The sequence below is a fragment of the Mytilus californianus genome, unplaced genomic scaffold (genome assembly GCF_021869535.1).
Source record: "Mytilus californianus isolate M0D057914Y unplaced genomic scaffold, xbMytCali1.0.p SCAF_9, whole genome shotgun sequence".
NCBI lineage: Eukaryota > Metazoa > Mollusca > Bivalvia > Mytilida > Mytilidae > Mytilus > Mytilus californianus.
Genome location: NW_026262745.1, coordinates 45054302 through 45072467, shown reverse-complemented (window position 1 = coordinate 45072467; position 18166 = coordinate 45054302). Strand labels below are relative to the sequence as shown.

At 32.3% G+C, this 18166-nt stretch overlaps 1 long non-coding RNA gene across 1 annotated transcript; it reads right to left on the bottom strand.

Annotated features, from left to right (window-relative positions):
* Window positions 1-1758: 1758 nt before the first annotated feature.
* On the bottom strand, window positions 1759-2920 carry LOC127716113 (uncharacterized). The gene is made up of 2 exons (XR_007988762.1): window positions 2677-2920; window positions 1759-2638 (listed from the first exon to the last, which is right to left on the bottom strand). It is a non-coding gene; the product is annotated as an uncharacterized LOC127716113 (long non-coding RNA).
* Window positions 2921-18166: the final 15246 nt, after the last annotated feature.

Below are 18166 nucleotides of genomic sequence, written 5' to 3'. Positions count from 1 at the left end.
TCAATGGTCAGTAAAGCAGGCCAGCCATTTCAGCGTGTGCATTCTTGATTTATTTACGAACAATAACAACCACTGAATCTGAGGGGATTTTGACTTGTCGAGATTAAACATGAGCGCCAAACCCTCCCACAAACATGGAATAGTGGTTTAACAGCACAACATAGGAGCAAAATGTTTCAATCAGTTGAAAATGACCCAGCTTATTCGATTGGCACGAACCGTCTACTGATCTAGTATACTTTACTGTACTAGTTTACTACTCAACCAAACATAATGTCAAAATAATATGAGACAAAGTGAAAAGCTGGCTAAAATCTTAATTGAACTAACGTTAAGTCGGGTACCAGGATCCTTAAATAAGTGCTATACCTGGAACTAGTACATAATGGGACTTAAAACTAAAAAAAAATTCTATTACTTTCACATTTCAGAAAATATGGATGTTTGCATCCCTCGTGTTGGAGATAGTACAATAAATGAACTACTTTAAATGCTACATTATCTGACTAATTAACTATTCTTGAGTTATGCTCCTTAATTAGAATACACTACTAAGGAATAAGCGAGAAAAATACTTGAAATAGTAAAATGCTTTAAGTAATTTTTACCCGATTGCTTGATACTTCAAGTTCTCCGTGAGTGCCATTCTATTAATTAAAAGAAGATATAAAAGGTCAACTATAGTATAAAACGAGTATTACTAGCAGTTGCCTTGGTTTTACATTTAACACATTTGGAACTATTATACAAACATTTGTCGAAAAAGATCCACACAAATTAAAAAGTTCCTTTTTTATTCGTTTCTTTCTTGTTACCTTGCTGCCATTCCACCAACCTATACGACTGCCGACAGGAATTAACATTGGGGCACGGGAAAAATAAAGAAAAATTTTCCCCTAGGTTCAAGGAACCAGTCGAATCGGAACACAATACAACCTTTTTTCCAGTGGAATTCAAATTGGCCGATTAATTTGGAGCTTGTAGACAGACAAATAGGACTTGTTTTATCATTAAAGTATAATACGGTCTAAGGCAAATATGTAGAATATCTTCTCAAAAAAACTCAAACAAATACATGTTAGTGTCGGAAAGATGTCATGTAATTCATAAAGTAAAGTTACTTTGGCCCAGTCGGAAAAGTAGTATGGTTTATCACTGGGGTCGATGAATAATTCGTAGAAAAAAAATCAACTACATATATGGGATGTATTTGTCAGCGTATATTTGTTACGCCTAACAGAAGTTCCGAATTCTGGCGTAATTGATCATACCTTTGACAGATACAATTTGGAACAAACGAAACAGATGTATTTTATAAATAGCTTGACACAAAAGGAATGCAGCCGAAATTGTCTACCTAGACACGAAGCGGCAAATTTACGTCTCGAAATCGTAAGGAGACAAACATATTAGAAGAAGGGGGATATCAGTTTTTTTCAAATGAATACTCTGACACACAAAGGTTGAAAGTAAATATTCTGACCAGATTAGAAAGTACAAACTATAAGATTAGCAATAAAATGAAAATACATACCCGGTTATGGAAATATTCAAAAATGACCAAAATTCTGACCCAAAACAATTTCCCAGGCACTTCAATCCAACATAGCTGCATAAAATGGCTCCATGATGACAAGTTATGTCACTGTTGGAAATAAATGCGAGATCGAAAAATCTAGAAAAAAGGACGTTGCTGAAAATGGGAGGTTGAGGGGAAAAGATCATTCGAGTGTGCTTCATTTGTAACACAACAAGATAGTTAGTTAACAGTTTATTTATTTACGCCAAATGAGCCGATGTGTCCCATACAGTAAATACATAGGTATATATACAGAATATAACAGTTTGTCAAAGTTTCTATTAATTTGACAATAATAGTTTTAATTCTAAAGGTACATGGATGAATATCTATTAAGTTGACTCTAATTGACATGTTTTGACCAAGCTGGAAATTGATAGTTGTAGAATACACGTATGTCCAGTCTTTTAACTAATTGTTATTACAACATGTCACCATCTGGTTTGCATGTAAACATGTTTTTAAAGTTATATGCAACGTAGTGGTCAATTAAAACAACCTTTCCCAAGGTCATGATTTTCTTAATAGATATTCCCCTGTATTTATTTTATTCAATTTAATAAACATTTTGAGAATATATAATCATAAATATAAATATAAATATATATATATATAAATATATATATATATTTTAAGCCCATCATATTGTCACATTCCTCCCTTTCTTAAGAAATATAATTTTATATTTTAGTTTAAATCGGTGACAATATGAATGCTTACAAATTCCACAAAAAAAAAACAATATTCATAAACAAAATCATTTCAAAAGTTCAACAACATCTAAATGTCCAGCAATGTATAGTTCATACAATTCTTGTGTGAATAACTAAGTTGTTATAGTTCTATCATAACACTCCTCGTAACATCAAATATCGGAACTTCTTAATTCTAGAAAAAGGCGCAACCATCAACTGCGGACTGTCTTCATAACCCCGACTCCGGTGAACTTCTCCTCCGATCGTCGTTGTCAACTCCAACAATCCGTTTGTTTATCTGCAACGCCAATTCCCGTCATTCAGAAGTACTGCAACTACTCCGACTATCGTTGATAACTCCGACCTCCACGTGATCAACCATCGGTCGTTGATAACTCCGACCTCCATGTGATCCACCATCAGTCGTTGATAACTCCGACTTCCATATGATCCACCCTTAGTCGTTGATATACTCCGACCTCCATGTGATCCACCATCAGTCGTTGATATACTCCGACCTCCATGTGATCCACCATCAGTCGTTGATATACTCCGACCTCCACGTGATCCACCATTAGTCGTTGATATTACTCCTAACTGACCTAGCTTACCTACCCTGTTGATTCAGGGTCCCTGAATAGGTTGCTCAGTTATCACCGGCTGAAACAATTCAGGCAAATCTACCTGTGATGTTGTAGAACGATTCCCTCTACCAATATAAAGTTATGTGATCGTATAGTTTTATTTACATCTAAACGTCTGCGTTGTGTCCAAAATCAAAGCCAATATCCAGTGTTCTTTTCCAATCATCATTCTTGTGGTCAGTTAACTTGATTGCTACTACTCATTGTTTGACAAGTTGAGTACTGGATAATGGTTCTTAGTGGCTGGTTCTAATAGTGGTGCAGTAGCTATTTTAACATCTCTGGAGGCAGTACCATCGCCCTCAACATTAGTTGACACCACTTGATCGCCACCAAGGTATCTTGTGACTATTTGAACCTCTTTATTATTATTCATTCTCTTGGCTAAACACCTATTCTTAATATTTTGACGATATTTACAAAATAAATATAACATAATCCCTATAGTAAAAGCAACGAAAAAATAAATTAATGCATATGCCCAATTTGGCAGCCCAAAATCTTCCTCAATAGAATCTAACTGGTTCAATTGATAAATTAAATTGTCCATCGGTATGTTATCTATATTTTTTAGTTCTTTTGGTAACTTTGTCAAGTTAAATTTTGGAAAAGTTTTATGAAATGGCTTCCATATTCCTAAGTTAGTAAAGTTATATGACTTGATTAATTCTGCAAATTGGTCTTGAACTTGAAACTTACTTTTCGAATGAAGAAATGGCAAAAGCGCCATATAATCATTATTAGCAGTACATGATTCATTTAATTTTAATATATCTATAGGTGGAAAAATCTCTGTACTAGAAGTTATTTTCTGATCCGCGTATCTACAAGCTATTGCAAATTTCAAAGGTATTCTTGTCGTAATTAACCATGAACCGGATGAGATATACTTTGCCCTAGGCAGGACGGCAAAAGGTTTAACTAGGGTCTGACAATCAACCAATACTTTCCTGCCTTTTTTCATAAACAGAGTTGTGATGCACAGATTACTCAGATTAATTGGATATGTTGGACTACTTACAGCACAATACGGTACTAAAGGATGCGTGCATTGTATTATTTCATTTTGATCAAATAAAATATATTTTGACCTCTCAGCATTAACGGCAATATATTCTGATTCTAGATTGAACTTAGCAACCATGTTAACATTTGTTTTATTCGATTGCATGGGTAATGGTAAATTGAAGACTTTATACACTTCAAATTTATTATTGTAGTCTAAAAGTGGGACAGAAATGACAACAAAAATCTTCCTCTCATAGATTAAAGTAGTGCAAGTTAAAAATTGATAAAATGCCCAAAGATCTTTAGTTGGATCTTTTGGAAGTTTAAGGTATGCCGGTAATTGAGACTGTATTTCTAAAAGAAGATACCTAAACGATGTTGGATTGATGGTGCTAGGCGACAGATGACCCAATGATAACATGTTCAACTGAGAATTTAGGTGAACAAAATAAAATGTCGCCCTCTGAACCATTAACTTCATTTCACTCGTAATTACATCCAATTTTGCGTATATGTCGACAAAGGTTTCTAAATCCGCAATCTCTTTTTTTAAAAGTTTAGTGATATTTCTTAACTTTAGATCAACGTCATGTAAACCTACAGTTAAACTATTAATGGTTTTTCGATTTTGTGCAACTTCAGCCCTCGTGATATTTACTATTGTGAGACTTTCACTTAAGACATGTGAAATGCGTCTTTGGTTTTTTGCCAAAACTCTTATATTGCTATTTATAGTACGCAAATCTTCGTCTGAAACTGTTCCGAAAAGAAAGCTCATAATACGCCCCACGAATGGAAGAACTGAACGCTTAGTTCGGTGTTGCAATTTATCGTATTCTTGAAGGCCACTTAGAATGGTTTCATACATTCCAGTAAGCCATCGGTATTCTTCTCTTAGACTATTTAAAGTCCTAAAATACATCTCATAACCTGGCTTGCTATAAAATACAGTAACTCTCTGAGCAAGTATAAAGGATTGTGCAATGTCTTTTGATAATTGATTAACAAAATCTTCAAAAGGAGCGAGATCAATGACAAAAGTAACCAACCAATTAGACCTCGTAGTGGTAATCTCATTAACTTTATGAAAGACAACATTTTCTTGAATGAAAGTAGAAACACTTGAACCAAAGAGGATAATAACCAAGAGAATCATAGTCATTCTTTTCATTCTTGGCCTACAAGAAAAGAAAACAATAACTGGGAATTTTCTAAGAAATATCTTTGATTTTTCTTTGGTTAGTGATAGTATATATATATTTTTTTTTCAGATTAATAGAGTTTAATACTGGATACTAAATACTTGCTGTTAATAGAATGGAATGTTTGTTTTAGTAAATGAAACACAAACTACAGTTATTTAAGTTATTTGTATATAATTATATTATAACAAGCAGTTAATAATACTCGTATAAGTGATCTGGCAATCATGTTGCCAGATGACGTATAATGTTTTTTGTTCGACTGGGTTTCAGATTGGTGTTATCACCTTGAAGGTCCCAGTCATTGTTATGTCCAAAATTAATTATAGTTGTTAATTCATCTTTTACAGCCAGTTTATCTACAATTCTTTCCATCCGGAAATCTGTTGGTCCCCACCTCTTGTGGATGACCATGTATCGTAACATGATAGCAATCACCTTCAATAGTTGCATAATCATCTAAAATAGATCAATCAAAATATAATTAAATTCTAAAAAGTTGTCTGGTAATAATTTTTTGTAATTCATTTTTGCTGCATTCTTCAAACATGGTACTGAGAAGATGTTCGAACATTGCCAGTTCAAAAAGATATTGATCTCCTGACTCTATTGTGTTTAGTTCAATGACCTTCACCCATTCATTAATCAAGCGTGGTGATAAGTTAATTTCTCCACCCACAGATGGATTAAAAGTGTCCATACACTGCCGAAAAATCCTTGTGAGAACAGTAATTTCTGCCTTTATACATACTTTCAAATATAAGGTATTATAAACCTTCTTAACCAGAGATGGGCGAATCCCAATTTTGTTAATTGATGTTTTTGAACCATGATGGATGATGTTAGTAATTAATCGAATTGAATATGCTATTTCAGCAGTTTTTCTTTTCAAAAAATCGGCATGGCATCTTCTAATCATTTTTATTATTTCATTTGGCAATGCATGGGTCTCTTCAATAAATTCGATCGGCAGTGCAAGGATTGCTTCTGTATCTTCCATCTGTAGTTAGAATAAAGAAAAAAATTAATAATTATTTAATGTTAAAAAAATGTTCAACTATAGTAATTTTCTAACATGTTCCTTATATTCAGGATGTTGCCTACAGTATGAAAATTCACTTTGTACACTTGTCCCAAACTCTATCAAAGCGGTAATATAAGAATTTTCCTCTACTTCACTTATGACTCTACTGGTAATTACCCAGCCCTTAATTATTGATGGTATAAGATTAGTATTGCCTATCTCAGATGGAGGCCTAAATGTTTCTACATATGATTGAAAAATGCTTGAAAGTACTACAATTTCATACTGTTGCCATTTTTTTTTTATATCTTGCCCCTATAAATCGCTTAATAAGGGATGGTCGAATAATGAATTCATCCATATTCATAGCGGAAGGCCTGAGTGCAATTATTGACTTGAATTCTTTATTCATAGGTCGTTTTAGGAATGCCATATATTCTCGATGGTTCTTGCGCACTATACGCCTCAATTCCCAGGGCAAGGAAGCAACAAATTCTAATCGAAGATCAGCATTAAGACAATCCATCTGAAGTGATATGATAAAATCATTTGATTACATAATTACAAGTTATACACTAATTCCCTATATATCTATATACATAATTATTCTAAACACTAATGAAGCCTATGACTATGTTTTGTTAGTCGTGCATTTTATTAAAATAACAAGAAATGTTTGAGAGAAATTTTAACATTAATTCGTCTTTCTTTTCAGACTTTTTAACAATTCGCTTAGTTTTCTTTGGTATTCTAATTTCATCAACAGACATTTTTTGACTGCTTTCTGAATTATACCCATCGGAATTATTATTATCTGACATTCTATAACCGGAACCGGAAGTAACGGAAGAATTTTCATCCTCCTTTTCGCGTCGGTTTCTGTTTGCTATTTTCTGTTTTAATTCAGCGAGCGGAATATTGTCCTCGTCGGACGATGTTTCTCGTTCTTGTCGGTAACGATTTATGAGTCTTTCTCGAGGATTAGCGTCCGGAAGTTCACTTTCACTACCGTCATTGTCCTCGGGAGGTACAACATAATTTGTTTTCCTTAATTGCCTACCTTCTATATTTGTTGGAATAACCCATTCATCAATCTTAGCTTTTTTAAGGTGTTCTAAATGGACTTTTCTAGCGACAGACCCATCTAATTGGTTTTTAAGGACAAAAGTTTCCGGAGAAGTTTTCTCAATTATTCTGTAATAAGGTTTCCACTTAGTGTCTAATTTACTTTTTCTTAAATGATTTTTGTAATATACTGGATCACCAATTTCTAAATTTATTTCTTGTCTATTTTTATCTGCGTTTTGTTTTTGTTTTTCTTTAGATTTCTTCAAATTTCTATGAACTAAAACGAAAGATTTATGTTGTTGTTCTAACAAAATCTTGTGCGGATCTTCACCTACATATTTCCTTCTAGGTTTTAACAGATTATCAATTGGAAGAACAGGATCTCTATTGTATAAAAGAAAAAATGGAGAAAATTTTGTTGATTCATTTTTTTGAAACCTAATAGCTGCTATTGTTTGATTTAAGCATACGTCCCAAGTAGACGCGTCACTTTGCAATTTCTTTGCCATGACGTCATGAAGCGTCCTGTGAAATCTTTCTACTTTCGCGTTTCCCTGTGGATGATAAAAAGAAGTTGTTATGTGACTTATATTCAATTCTTTTAAAGTTTCTTCAAATATTTTGGAGGTGAATTCACCGCCATTGTCTGACACTATAACCAAAGGCACGGAAAAGTTTGGAATTATTTCTTCAATTAATAAATGAACAACATTTTCCGAAGTTTTATTTGGAACAGGAAAAGCCAAAGGCCACCCACTGTAATGACAAACAAAGCTAACAATATACTTATTTCCTGACAATGATGTAGGATAAGGTCCAGATAGATCTACCCCTATCTTAGCAAATGGAAATGGTGGTATATCAGATATTTGTAATAAAGGTTTTGTTTTACCTGCACTTTGAGATTGACAGATAACACAGGAATTAATATATGAATTTAGTTCTTTATATAACTTTGGCCAAAAATATTTTTGCCTAATTGAATCGTGACATTTGTCGATGCCCAAATGACTTAGGTTGTCATGATAACTTTTAATGACCTCATTTCTTAATTGTAATGGAATGTAAAGCCTTAATTTTAAATCATCATCGGGGTGAGAAATGTAATAAAGTATATCGTTGATAATAATATGTTTATTATCAACACTCCTTGAAGCTTTACCTGTGTTAATTTGATTAATAATTTCCGAAAGTTCTATGTCTAAAGATTGTTCAATTTTCATGTCATAACCAGGAATCGTGCATTCCTTAACGCTTAATTGGTCATCTTCCTTATAGTCACAACTTGCAAAATCTTTTGGATTGAACTGATTTGAGTTCAAAGTATTGATCTGAAAAGCCTTGTCACTTATATCTACTTCAATTGTTTCATTTTGGTTTTGATTGTTTTCTTGACCCGGAGGTCTTCTTGAAAGATAGTCAGCAATAGTGTTATCAGTTCCTGCAAGCCATTCAATCTTGCAATTATAACTTGCAATACCTAAAGCCCAAAGCTGTAATTTCTTGTTACATTGTGGCGAGAGCAAAAGGTACTTTAAAGGTTTGTGGTCAGTTCTGATAATAAATTCAGCCCCATGAAGATAATGATCTAATTTCTGTAATGCATAATGAATGCTAAATGCTTCTTTTTCGATAGTAGACCATCTAGACTGTGTATCAGACAATTTATGAGATAAAAAATAAATAGGTTTTTCTTTTCTTAAACATGGTAAATGAGTTTCTTCCTCCTCGCAAGGTTGCGTAAGACATGCACCTATGGTATCATTAGATGCATCAGTATATAAAACATAAGGTTTCTTCAAGTCTGGGTATGCTAATAAAGGAGTCACAGTTAAACTATATTTTAAAAAATCAAAAGCTTTTTGACATTCCTCATCCCATTGAAACTTAGCATACTTTTTTGTTAGAGCAACTAAAGGTATAGAGATTTTTGAAAAATTTGGAATAAATCGTCTATAGTATGAACACGCCCCTATAAAACTTCTTACTTCCTTAACAGTAACAGGGTTTGGTAAAGTTTTTATTGCTTCAACTTTGCCATCGTCCGGTTTTACACCGTCGATATTGATTTTAAATCCTAAATAATTGGTTTCTTTCTGTAAAAATTGACATTTCTTTAATTTCAACTTCAAATTATGTTGCCTTAATCTGTCAAATACTTGCTGAATATGATCAAAATGTTCTTCTAGAGTTTCAGAAAATATCAAAATATCATTTATATACGAGATAGCAAATTTTAGGTCTTGTAAGACTATCTCCATCAATTGACTAAATACAGCAGGACTATTTTGTAACCCAAATGGCATAACATTAAATTCAAACAATCCTCGATGACAAACAAATGCTGTTTTTGATTTATCTTCGTCTGCCATCTGGACTTGCCAAAATCCACTGCGAAGATCAATTAGACTGTAGAACTTTGCAGCCCCTAAAAGGGTCAATATATCGTCGATAACCGGTAACGGATATCGGATCGCTAATGTATTAGAGTTTAAATTTCTGAAATCAATGCAGAAACGTGTGGTTTTATCCTTTTTATCCACTAATACTACTGGTGACGAATAATTACTGTTAGACCTTCGAATAATGTTTGCTTCTAACATGTCAGTTATTGCCTTATTGACTATTTCCCTTTTATGTAATGGAGTTCTATATGGTTTCAATTTAACCGGGGGATTATTACCCGTGTCAATCCTCATTTTTACAGTGTCAGTTTGACCTAATTCAGTATCCTTAAAAGCAAAAACATCTCTATTATTGTTCAATATTTGTAACACCCTACCCCTATAAGCATCAGGAACATTAAGATCAGTTTCAAAAACATTCTCAATTTCAGAGTGTTCTGGAGTAGATTGAAGTGAGACAACATTTTCTTCTAAAACCGGTGAAGCCCTGCCTATTGCTATGCCCCTTCTAAATTTATAAGTTCTGTTCGTAGTATTAACTATAAGAACTGGCATTTGACGTTTTTCATTAATTTTTGCAACTGAATTAGCAACCATTAAACCTGGTTGAGAACTCAAATGCCCCTTAGTAATTGGTGAAATTTCAAAAGATTTAGAACTTGAAAAGGTATAATTTTTATTACCTTTTACATAACAGATATTGCTAGTCTGAGGTTTAAAGACAGTGGTACGAGCAAGTCTAACAATTGAAGCTATGTGAATATCTTCTACTAATGGTACATAAGTTTTATTTACCCTTAAACACCCCAAATCAAAATAAACTCTAACACCAAATTTAACTAACCAATCACGGCCCAAAATTGCATTTCTGTTCATGTCAGATACCACATAAAAGGTATGATTCATTTTGTTTCCTTTCATGTTAAAGTCTAAATTTATACTTCCCAAAACATTTAAAGAAGCCCCGTTAACTCCTTGTAAATTGACTTTTCTTTTTTCTAATTTTGGTAATCCTTTAATTGAATTGTAAATTTTATTATGCAATAAAGATACTGAAGCTCCACTGTCAATTAAACTTCTAACTTTCATATGTGCTATTTTAATCAAACAAGAATTTGGATTTCCCGCCAAATTAATTTCATAAGTTTCGACTTGATCAGTTTCACTTTGAGTTATGTTTTCGGTTATGTTACCCAAAGGTATTTGTTCATGATAAATTTCAATGTTTCTATTTTGTACGTTTGAATTTCGCGCTCTAACTACTTTATTTCTGTTAAATTTTGAATTTCGCGCCATTTGTACTTCGTTTACTTCCGGTTTTGAATTAAAATTTCGCGCCATTTTTACTTTGTTTACTTCCGGTTTTGAATTAAAATTTCGCGCCATTTTTACTTTGTTTACTTCCGGTTTTGAATTAAAATTTCGCGCCATTTTTACTTTGTTTACTTCCGGTTTTGAATTACGATCGTTAGAATGTTTATAATAACTTTGATTCCAGTGATAGGTAAAATTGTTAGAACATGCATTATTAAAGTTTGTTGATTTGTTATTTAATTTTTTTAACCATGATTCATATATATTATATACAGGTTTTGTATTTCCATAATTAATTTTTCTCTCAAACATCTTATTTCCCCTTATTCCCTTAAAAGTCTCCCTATTGGCTTCAGCATAAAGAGACCGTCTTAGTTAAAATTTTCTCTTGGTTTCCCGAATTGTTCATTTGGTCTTGCTCTACAATTTCTTTGATAATGACCTGGTTTACCACAATTCCAACAGAAGAATGTTCCTCTTGATTGTCCTGTTAAGTTAGGATTATTTTGGACAGAATTAAACCTTCTAGGAGGATATGAATTTACATTATTACTTAGCGTGTTGTCATTAAAATTCCTTCGGGGCACATGTAATTCGGCACGCGAACTTACTGTGTTTACATGAAATTTTGCATTATTATCCCTACAATATTTTGCCTTATGGCCAAATCGCTTACAATAGTTACATTTTACACCTATTTCTCGGTAATGTGATACGTCCATTGGTGTAATATTACGCTCATTACCGTTACTTTTTTTCAAGTCAAATTTTCGTCTTAATTGCGTTTCAGCCATTGCCGAGTTTACTGCTTGAGCCAAAGTTTGTGGATTTTCACGCATTATTTTCATTCTCAAATAATCTTGATACAACCCGTTTATGAAAAAGTTAACTAATTGAAGTTGAACAATTGGTTGATTGATATCTTGCCCTCTAAAAGCATCTGTTGCTAAAGTTAAAATTCGTTCTCCAAATATGGGAACATTTTCGCCAACTTTCTGATGAACCTTATTCAGAAGTTCAAATGCATATGATGCATCAGGAATATGCCCATAACGAAAATTCAATTGAGTTTTTAGATTATCCCAACTAAATGACATTCTCCAACATTTTAGACAAGAATAGAATTCATGATAAAAACCTCTGTTTTGTTGATCTTGTTATGCTGATCATTTAGTCTGTTTAGTTTCTCTCTATATTCTTCAGTTTTTGCTCAAAACACAAAAGAGGGAAAACAAATCTCATTTAAGGACAATCAATCCTATAAAGAGTGACAGTCTACTAGCTACATCCAATCTTGCCTTGCTGTTCATTTTTGTGATTTAAAGTGTATTTTTATCTATTTTAACTTTTATCATATAAGGCAAAACGCAAAAAAAGTAATGGTAAAAATCGTCATTAAAGGGCAATAACTACAACTACTGGAGTCGACTGGCGATTTCGACCAAGTAGAATTGTTTCAAGATAATAGGCAAAAAAAAAAATAAAAAGTCGTCTGACAGTTTGACGTATATGGACAATTGGAAGAGCTCAACATTCTGAACAGTCTTGCTCAATTCCGAATTTCTCTATTTATAATGGTTTTCAAAATGATAGACAAAACTTGCATCTTACCCCTTTGTTCTATTTTTTGCCATGTCGGCCATCTTGGTTGGCAGGCCAGGTCATCGGACACATTTTTTGAACTAGATACCCCAATTATAATTGTGGCCAAGTTTAGTTAAATTTGGTCTTAGTAGTTTAAGAGGAGGAGATTTTTTGTAAAAGTTAACGACGTCGACGGACAACGACGACGGACGCCAAGTGATGAGAAAAGCTCACTAAAAGGCCAGGTGTGCTAAAAAGGTTAATACTCCGTCTCGTGCAGAAAAGTGAATACAAAAACGAATGCATATATGGTGCATATAAGATATAATTGTTTTCTTTCAGCGTGACATCAATAGGCATGTTCACTTTTTTGTGACCTTAATATATTTGAATAAGAACGACACAAAATTTTACGTCATTGATAGTTGAATTTTGACCAATTAATAACAAAAAACAAGCGACGTTGGTTATCAAAATATCAAAATACATTCAACCGATCGGGTCAAGTTTAAAATCGAATTTTGTAATTTTGTTACCTTGAAACTAATTTAGATAAAAAAAAAGAAGAAATTTTGTCTGATGTTGTGGGCTATATAAAGTAATCCATGGAGTTGCGAAAATTAGGTCCACAGTGGTCAATTATCTATTATATATGATATATATCATAATTATAAACTTGACTTGTTTAGAACTTTTTTCATGTGTTATATGTTTGTTATGTACACGTATTGCTTGCATTTTAACCCATTTAAAGGGGCACTAGCTGTCAAATTCATGCTCACCGATTTGACTCAAATTCTCATATTTGATTTATAACAATGTAAAACATTTATTCAAATTATAAAAAGTCTAAAATAAACAATATACCGGGCATGGGCTCGATAATATGTAGTTTCGTTTCGTGTGTATTTTAGTCTAGACGCCATCTAATTAACTGTCGAGTTGACCCCCGAAGACCTCCGATTACCATATAAGCGATATAAACATAAATATAGATATAAATAGATATCAGATTCGTGCATTTGGATTTTTCTGTGTCTGTTTAATTTTATATTATAGATTAAAAATATATGTTAATCATCGTTTTTACCTGTATAAGAATGATTTTTGGTGGATCGAATCAGTCAATCAAATGATTTACCTTTGTTTCACTTTCAATGTTGACATTCTTTTCCTTTAAATCATTGAACACGCACAATGCATGCGGTATCCATCTCTAGCTAAGGGGTTAAATTGAAGTTCACATGAATACGGATTCAATGAGGTCGAATTATTCACTTGCAAGTGAATAATTCATCATCAATGTTTCTTAGCTTATTTTGACAAAATTGGACCATACTGGCTGCTAAAAGCTATTTATTATTTCACTATTTCGCTTTCATTAATGATTTAACAAAAAAAAAACAAAAAAAAAATCGTATTTTATATTTTTTATATATTTCGTAGCTAGTGCCCCTTTAATAGTTGGGGTTTTAATTTTTTGCAATAAAGTTTATCGCTAAAAGACCAGCTTATGTAAGAAGTAAGACAACTCTGACATTTCTGCAGAACTTTGTTTTCGTGTTTAATCACGCAAAAATTGACGAAAACACGACCGGGTCCCCCTTTTCCAGTGTTACTCATAGAACCCGCCGTTAAAAAAAAATCTAGATCCGCACATGTTACAAAAACAACTATTAGTATTCGCTTACTTTTAAACAGAGAAACATTTGTTAGAGCATTAGTTTTATTCACTCTTTGCGAAAGGTAACATATTAGAACAATTACATTTCCTAAAAGTCGCCAAACTTAACCTTAATCAACAGTATTACAGATTCATACGTAAGCTGTGAGGTTCTTATAATATTTTGGCTGATTTCCGTCACATGAAGAATTATGAATGGTGAATGATGGCCCATATATAGATGCGATTTTTAATGCTTTTATAAAAAAAATCTTCAAGATAGACATTCTGAATCTAAATCAATATTCTGTCGGAAATACAGTTTTGTTTTGTCTTTTTGCAACAAGTAAATTCATTTTGAGTTTGAAAATAGTAATTAACTATGTGTTACCAAATTTCCCCTTCCATCTGAGTCTCACTGCGCAAACTCGAAAATATTTGGTGCATCAAAAAGATCTTGTTGTTATGGCAATTAAGATATATTGATTAAGACCTTTTCAGGGCCCACTAGATTTTGTTACCGTGAGGAATACGCCCGCCCCTCGTATAGCCAGCATTAACATCGAAACAATTTTTTGTGATAATTAGCAATTCAGATATGAGCGAGATCAGGCCAAACTCTTAGATGAACTGAAAACGTCTTGCCATGTCAAGCAATAATATATTTCTTTTGGGGTGAACATGTTCCATAAATAAATTAAGTATTTTACTTTAAGATCAGAGGTCGTCTCCAATTTTCATCTTAGAGTGATAAGCACATGTGTCGATATAAAAAAGTATTTGTAAAAAAAAAAAAAAAATTCGAACAAACAACTAGTCGTGCATTATTTTTCCCTCTAGTCCGTCGGATGTAAAGCGTCAAATTTATGTTAGATTTCCTCGCTAAATAATAAATGCAGTCACCTAAGTAGAGCATCATAATTGATTGATTGATTGATTGTCTTTATTTCCTCCAATATATGAAGATTGACATATACATGTAGTTAATACATACAAATGGAAATTAACAAGCTATATACAACATATTATGAACACAATATGACAATAAGCCCGAAGGGCGAGGGGATTTGAACAGCCCTTTTTGTGAGGAGGTCTTTTAATATCAATATTAACTTAATCATTGAACTTTTACTGACTTACAAACCGTTAGAATATAGCAAAGTGCTCTCAACCAATGAAATTGTAGGATCTGATGCCTCTTAGTTGTGAAGAATGAATGCAAATCATGTTCTTAGTAAGGGATTATCCTATTATTTGGGTCTATTTACAGTTCAAAACAAAGAGTTTCTATAAATGAGTTACAACTGTCCCCAAGCACATTTATCAGATTGAAAGGATTTATCACACAGTGACTAAAAGTTGAATTGTGAAACAAAGAAAAAACTCTAAATAAGTTGAAGTTTACTGTGCAGTAAAATTGGTACCGTGAATGTTATTATTATAATATTCTTCAAATTACTAAATAATTAAACAATATCAAGGCATTTGCAAAAAAAGAAAAAAAAAAAGAAGCTTTGAAATAAAAAAAACAACACCTTAATATTTAGCTTTCAAAAACTTTGATTACTGGATCAGCAGTTTGGAAGAATAGTTATTTCCAATATTCTGACAAAATAAAAAAATTAATTAAAAAAACAGGAATTTAATTTTAGTTTTGAACATATTAAAAACTTTTAAAGGCATTTTATTTGAAAATTTCCCTGACATAATGAAATAGTATTTGATGTAAAAAGCCAGACCAAAATATTGGCTGTTAAATAAAATTTAGTTGTAACTCAAATGTATCATTTGATTTACATGTAAACTGTAAATTAAAAAAAAAGGATAATTTCTCACTAAAATATAACATGATATACATTCATACTCACAATCAGGAAACATATACAATTCCTACAATTTCTTTGTTCTGTTGTGTCACCTAATATCTATAACGAATATTTTTAAAAATAATTCCCAAATGATATGAAAGTCCTTCCATCACTAAAACTTATCCATAAATGAAATGCCTAAAAAGGAAGTCATACATTAATTAAAAACATTGCACTGACAATGAAACTAATTCTTAAATACAACCAATTAAGAGATCATTTGAGAACCTTGACCACTTTACAATATTCTAAGTTTGTAAGAGAATGATAATCCCTTACTTCATGATAAGTACTCGCTAACGCTCGTACTTAATCATGAAGAAAGGGATTATCATTCTCTTACATATACTTAAAACATAAGAAAAGTACACAAAAAGCACTCGCAGAAACCTAATTCCCCTGAATTGGACGAGTCTAAATATGTTCACCTTAAATGATAGTTAAACAGTACTCAGACTGATATATACAATTAGAGGTCGGTCATTTAAAAACGTATCAACCGTATCATATACGTTGACGTATACGCATCTGCAGATATACCAAAAAGTATTATGTGATCCCGAGCTTAAGACTATTATAAGTTTTCCCTCTGTCCCTCTGGTATCTTTCGCCCCTATTTCCAACAATTAAATCAGCTACACAATTAAATACTAGCATTAGAAATTAATCAGTTGCCCATCTGCATTATTAAAAGTATATACAATTAAAGCTCGGGATAACATAATGTTTATTGGTAAATCTGCAGATGCGTATACGTCAACGTATATGATACGGTTGATACGTCTTTAAATGACCGACCTCTATTAACAGTTACCAAATTGCAACGGAAACGGACCGATTAAATGGCAGTACATCATTCAATTATTCATTTATTATATTTTGTTTAGCATTAAAATAACACCAAATGATAGTTTTACAAAATTAGGGGGTAAATTTATATTTTTGAATCCAACTTTTCAAAATAACGATTTCTTATTTAATAAATGAGGCATTCAAAACCCTACAAATACCTCATTTATAACTGACCAATGAATATTCTGCACAACTTCTTGTTATATATATATATATACTTGACGTTTTTAATCTGTCAGTAATCATGAAACAGACCAGGCCTAAGAAAACAGTAAGTTAATTCTTCCATCAATTAGCTTTTTAAACAGCTTGTTTCAGAACTTTTAATCGAACAGACCTAGACGCACAAGGTCCTTCACAATATTCATCCGCTAAATGTTCATTCCTTTTTGATTAGATGTAATTTTCCTACACTACGTTACATGCGAATGCAAAATAATTAGTTTTGTCTGTTCAGTCCAATTAATTAATAGATCTTGCTTTGTTTTTTTTAAATAAAATTTATGCATGCAAACTTCAATGAATAAAATCGTATTTAAAGCATAAATGTAACATCTATAGCATCAACTAGGTTTCACTGACCCGATCAAAACGGGTTTAGGTGGCATATATTCGTAGGTTCGTATATTATATGAAAACAAATTTCTTTTATCTTAGTCGTCCGTTATTCCCATTTTATGTCCAACTGAAGCAAAACACCTGAAAAAACTTTTACCTTTCTTAGTTTATCCTTGCCTGACAAAACATCATGTTAAAAATCGTATTAAAACAGTAGATAAGAACCATAATAAAAAAATATTTAAAACTTTTTTATAAGCAGTCAGTTATGTAATAAATTGAAGGGTAAAAAACATAAAAATTTAAATGGAAATAATATAAATTTACAAGATCTTGTCTTTGAGTGCTACTTACATGGAACAATTTATGAAGTTGATTGATTGTTGTTTGCTTTACGTCCATTGGCAAATATTTCGTACATGTTCATGACTATAACACATACAGTCTTTAAATACAATACTCAATAGGTAGGTCGTGCAATAAGAGGGAGACAGTGAGGTTGGACGTAATACTTTAAAATACCACTGGAAATTGAGGGTATTGTGACAGTGATATTTTTCATTTACATCTAGTGTGAACATATAGAAACTTTAAGAATTATTTATTTCATTTAATTTATCTTTCAGACAATTCTTCTGTTTTCTTTCATGTCAGTCATGTTAATTTTAAAAGACTTTTAACTACATGTACAAATGTATGTGC